General features: G+C 31.1%; 1 pseudogene; it reads right to left on the reverse strand.

Moving 5' to 3' along the window:
- Positions 1-3,555: 3,555 nt before the first annotated feature.
- LOC111743143 lies at positions 3,556-3,674 on the reverse strand (annotated as a pseudogene).
- Positions 3,675-6,288: the final 2,614 nt, after the last annotated feature.

The following is a 6,288-nucleotide window of genomic DNA, read 5'->3' on the forward strand; positions in this document are numbered from 1 at the left end:
ATATATTTGTGTATTTATTATATCTGAAAATGAGAAAGTAAATTGATCCATATGATTCACATTTTAGGAGTTATCCATTATTTATATTTCCTGGCTATTTTACTTTACTATATATAAATACATGGATTATACATATATATGTGTGTGTTTGTATAGGTTAAAAATAAAATTGGCATTAGATAATTAACATAGATTTTATTATTTCACTTTTAATTATAATTTTTTTATTAAATAATCTTTAAGATTATTTTTAGTTGCTTAAATTTTTCTGTTTGAATGCACTACTATTTAACTCCTCCCTGTCATTGAAATTTCTGTTGATACTTTTTACTGCAATATTTTTGTATCAATATTTATGTACATTTATGATTATTTCCATAAGTAGGCTTCCTAGATTTTGGATTATTGGGCTAAAAATGTGAATATCTCCAAACTGATTTCCAAAAAATACTTTATATCCCTCAAGTTGGTGCATATAGCATTGGTCTCATTGTGCTCCAATTAGCGTTTAGCACTAATATGTCTTGATCTTTATTAATTTGATAAATAACAGTGTTCTCACATACTTGCTCTTATAAGAAATTCTCTGTTTATTGACTTGAAAAAACATTTTTAATTCAGCTTTTATGAGTTGTTTCTTCATGCTTTTCACTCATCCTCCCCACTCTTGCCCTAACTGGGATATATATCTTTTTGTGATTAAAAGTATTCAACATATATTGTTTATCAGCTTTCAAGTTATCATATATATTGCAACTATCTTATTCCAGGATATCATTTATGGTATTTTATCATATAAAGTACTTTCAAATTTTTAGATAATCAAATTTATTTAAACTTTCCCCCTTAATATCTTCCTCTAATTTTATGGTTGAATGTCCTTCCCTATCATAAGAAAACATAAATATTGTGCCAAATTTTCATCCGTGTGCTTTTAAATTTTGTTTTGTTTTCCTTTTACCTCTTTATTACATATACTGTGGTGTAAGAAATGATCACTAAACTATTCTGTGTGAGACCCTAGTCACATGCATTTTCCAAACTTATCTGTTTTGTGCTAGTGCCATGGTGACTAGAACAACTAATCAGACATGACAGTAAAATGAGATCAACAGGGCCCATCTAAATTCAAATATCTGCCTTCAAAAATATCTAATGAAAATTCTGGCATTGGGACTTTAAATTAACAAGTTTAATTTTAAAATAATCATTGGAAATAGAGCTACAAATTTCAATTTATTATTTCATTAAGTTAAACAGAAATGACTCCAAGCATAGTACACAAGTGAGAGTTTAATTTTTACACCAGCATGTTTTTTCTTAAAAGCTTAGTATAGAGCACTATCCAGTGCTTATTTGTTCTGTGTTTCATTTTCCTTCTTCTGTCCCTTCAGTTTCTGCCTCGAGGCCTGGATTTTTCTCTTGCATTTTACTGGCTGCAAAGAAATCTGTAATCTTCTTGTATTCAGTGGTCTCCTGATGTTTGTGAGAGGCGGGTCGAGACAAATACCCAAATCTGTCAATGTCTCTCTAGCCTATGATTTCCCTGATAAAAAGCAGCTAAATAAAATTGAACGATGTAAGCTTGACTAAGTATGCTGTAGTACTGTTTTTCATCAATGATTAATTCATTTGGGCAGGAAGCTGTGTTCTTAAATCTAAACCAATTACTTCCATACCGGTAAAATCTTTTCTATCACCGGTGAAATCTCAAACATGGAAAATTCGTGTTTACCATTTGTCTTCAAATGGTTGTAAAATTTAAAAGTAGGATTTCTAGTAACTCATTTAAACTGTTAGTATAAAAGATTAAGGTTATCTGATTTTTTTTTCCTTGAACTAATTTTCAAAGAGCTTAGTATTATCAGGGAAATTACAAGTAATAAAAGAATTGATTTATAGCAAAGTACAAATGTAAAGGAGATAAAAATGAATATTGTTTGCTATTGCTTTAGAGCTCAGATCAAATTTCTTTTTCTAAGCACCCCAAATTGACCCGGATATTCTAGGTTCAAAATATTCCATTTCTCTTAACAGAGCTCAGGAAAATACTTTCCATTTTTCAATTACTACCTTATTCAAAATCACTAAATTTGGGGTCTCCTTCCACTTACCTGATTGTATTATTTCAATTCATGCAGCGAATGCCAGGTCTGGGGCTTATTTCTTAGCAGATGGTAGGGTCAGTGTATTAGAGTAAAAATTAGGTACAGTTATTATATCACTGAAACATACACCCTAGACCCACAATGGAAAAGCTATATAGGCAGATGGAATGCTGCTAGAAGAAAGCCTATCTTCAGAGAGTTTATGTGTCTTTTGAGTAATTGGTAGATCATGCTCTAGTTTAAGAACTCTTAATTCTTTGAAGGACCCTAAAAGTTAACCGCCAAGGCCATGTTTCCTCTGTATTCTTTAATAAGTTATATTTTCAACATAAATGCATTATATAAACTCTTAAAGTGACGGTTGCTGCAAGTAGTAGGCACTTGCCTAAAAATGATCTAGGTAAAGATTACTAAATCAAACTGTTTTCCAATTATTGTTTATAAGGCCAAAAACTGCTATTTCTCTGTGAATTATACTTCTACATAAGATAGTACAGTGCCCATTTAGCCTTAATTATGTATATTCAAAACCTGTAAAAGAATGTTGAGGTCCAATTTTATTGGATCCAATGAGAAAAATAAGAAACTATATGTGAGTTCAGCAAAGACTGTCAAAGAGAGAATAGAGAGTAGAGAGTATGAATTTGTATTCATGAACCACACTATTCTGTCTCATACAAGCCCATTTTTCTCTCTTCTCCATTTTTTCCCTGCTATTGCTCTCTTCAATAAACAGATGTGCCTATGGGGAACAGGAAGAAGGGCTCTCACAAAAATGATATATACCGCAAAACTACAGAATAACAATGTTACCAAAGTGTGTACTATTACTGAACTAGTCAAATCTTGTTTCAATACTCTATTGTGTATATAGATATAAAAACTTAATAAGGTATACATGCACATTAAAATGTACATGTAACTGTAAAAACAAATACTTTGGAAGAGAAAAATCAATTACAGTTTGAGGTGAAATCATTACTTTAAGAAAAAAAGAAAAGTCCACAGTGCTGACTTTGCATTTTATCTATAGAGTTACAAAAGCTATCTGCAAAGGCAAGTAATTTATAGCTCACAGCTAACATATACTCAAAGGGATAAATTAATAGAACAGCAACATAATAAAATCCTTGCCCTGTGGCTTCACTACAGAATTCCCTAACACAAACCGAAATGATTGAAATAGTATTTTTGATTTTCAGCAAATACATATTTTCTTGTCATGATATACATTACAGTTCTTAGTGCTTTAAAATATATTTGTTCTTTGGAGTTATATAATTGTACCTTTCCAATAAAAATAATTTTCTTAAATGACACAATCTCTTGGTATAGTACACAATCGTTTTTTTCTTCTCACTACAGCATACATATGCATATTTATAAGCACAGCTTTCCAAATTATGAGCAGTTCTTTTTTATTTGTTTATTTATTTTTTACTTTTTATGTCTGTAGCACCTGGTGTTCCTAGGTGGTCTCCCATCCAAGTACTAACCAGGCCCAACCCTGCTTAGCTTCTGAGACCAGAGAGGATTCGGTTTGTTCAGAGTAGCATGGCCATAGACATGAGCAGTTCTTTAGAAGTGCCCACACCCATTATGGTGTTTACATTCAGTGTTACGTGAAGTGCAGTCATTTGACACCCCAGACCTTGAGTGCAGTCATGGAAATACACAGGACCAGTTATGGGTACATTTAATGTACTTCACATATTTGTTTAAGTTACATAATCTAGTGTGAATATCTAGTATCATCAAAGTATATTTTTACTGTCCTTAAGTAGGAATTTTAAAAGATTTTTATATTCATTCTTGATGAGTAAGCAAAAAAACTGCTATGCCCTGTCAAATACAGATGATATTTATAACTGAAAACACCCCAACAAACAGTGTTGATTTGTGTATAGGTATACATGTCACATGCGATATTTTCCATTTGAGCATAGGTCAAATATATACACAATATATACACAATATATATACATAGGTTAATATATACACAAACCATTTCTTAGGAATATTACTTTAATAGCACTTGGTATCACCTACATAGTGTCACATCAAAATTTACTGAATGAATAATTTGAAGGATATGCTGCTTCTCTCATGCTGGCAACATCACTTTTCAGGCAGGATATAAGCTATCCCCACTTAAAATGTAACGAAATATGTGGGTTTATTTTCAGCTGACATTTTCTACTAAATTATAACTAAGCCATATTGCTTATTTGTTATTTGTTGACTTTTAATTAAACTGAACAAAAAACACATGCCTTCAATCTTTCAGAGTTGTTTAGATGCCAGATTAGCTTTAAAGGTAAAAGTCCAAACTTAGATAAAATGCACCAATAATGACAAAGAACTCCAAAATGACAAAGGTAGTGAATAAATACATGAATTTATACTATATTGGTATTTTATTATAAGCATGCTGAGATTGTTTTTAAAAATGAGACCTATGTAGAATGGGAAGATATAATTATATCTGTTTACTGATCAGTTTGTGCCTCCACATATTATGCTTACAGTGTCTTTTAAAGTTAAAGAATGGCAAAAGGAATAGAAAAAAGCTTTTCTTAGTACAAAAATTAACACAAGTGACAGCTAAATTCAATTAAGGTATGCCCAGCTTCACTAAATACCTCTCAAGTAAAGAACAGACTTAATTTTTTTAAGGAAAGTTTAGATCAATGATAAGAAGCCATTGTGGTGGCAAATATTGTGAATATTAGAGCTGGCTATGTTAAAATCTCCTAACACAGGATTCAGTGAAACTCTGATACATTTCTAGCTGTCCTAGAACTTTAAATTATGTAGCTAGCTTTTTCAGTTCTTTCTAAACTCTATAGTTTTATGAAAATAATTATTAAAATAGTCTTCAAAATCCAAGATTTTGTTTAAATGAAATAACTTACTATTAAATTAGTTGCTATGAAATAATGGATTTTTTTAAAAAGCAAAAGTTTTTATAGTAACCACAAGGTTATAGAGACACTGGAAAACTGTGATATTCAACCCTCCCGGTTTTCTTCGAAACCTGAGGCTCAGAGACAAAAGCAGGAGGAAGGAAGGCAGAAAAGGTTTTGTGTGTGTGTGAGTGTGTGTGTGTGTGTGTGTGTGTGTGTGTGTGTGTATTTACAACTATGTTTTTAAAATTATTATGAAGAAAATAAGATGCAATATCTAATTTAATCCTCACGTGTGAAACAATATTACTCTCCATATTTTATAAATGAGGAAATTGAAACGCAGAGAGGGTAAGGTTCAGTGCCACACAGCCAGTCAGTGGCAACATTAGAACTAGAATCGCATTTCCCTCCTCTAAGTCTGGCGCTCCCTTATAAGCACAGAATTCCATATGAAAATGAACTACTACTATTCTTTCCACTTACTTCCTCATTTAAAATTGTTTTCATGTTTATTGAATCACCATGCTTTATAAATTCCATAACTTTCCAAGGGCATCTCATATACTGAAGAAAATCTAAATGACTTGTTCAAACTTCAGCTCCACCACATACTAACTACTATGGGACCTTGGGCAAATCACGTGCTTTGTTCCTCAGTTTTCTCATTTCTAATGTAGAGATAAAAAACAGCACTCATTTCACTAGTGTTGTTGTGAAGATTGATTGTGATAATACACATAAAGTGCTTAGAACACTATCTAACACTCATACAAATGCATACTTGCATGCATATAGTATGCACTTGAAAATTTTAGTAGTGTTTTTGTTGATATTACTAAGTCAATGTATAATAAAAATTAGAGAAAATACTAAATAGTATTTATCTACTAAAACTACATTCTAAAGAACAGCCCAAAAGGTTTCTTTTTATGTATTCATTACTTGTATTTTTACTGAAGATTTCTCTTTATGTCAAGTTTATTAATAGTATGTAAAAGGGGAGATTTAAAGAATGTTTTCTTAATATTTAATAAATAGATGCACCAACCATTAATTTTCTGACTACAGAAATATTTTTCATACATAACATCAACACTACAGTAAAAATGCAGACACCTTGAAGAAAGCCTTTTTAGCTTTCTTTTTTAAAAAATAAGCTCAATGGTAATCCTTTTAAAATTATCAAAAAATAATTTCTGGATGAAGTTTAGGAATACATACTTTAGGTGCAAAAATAACCACAGTCAAAAATTTTATGAACTCTTTCCAGA

Source organism: Pteropus vampyrus, unplaced genomic scaffold (genome assembly GCF_000151845.1).
Source record: "Pteropus vampyrus isolate Shadow unplaced genomic scaffold, Pvam_2.0 Scaffold107, whole genome shotgun sequence".
Lineage (NCBI taxonomy): Eukaryota > Metazoa > Chordata > Mammalia > Chiroptera > Pteropodidae > Pteropus > Pteropus vampyrus.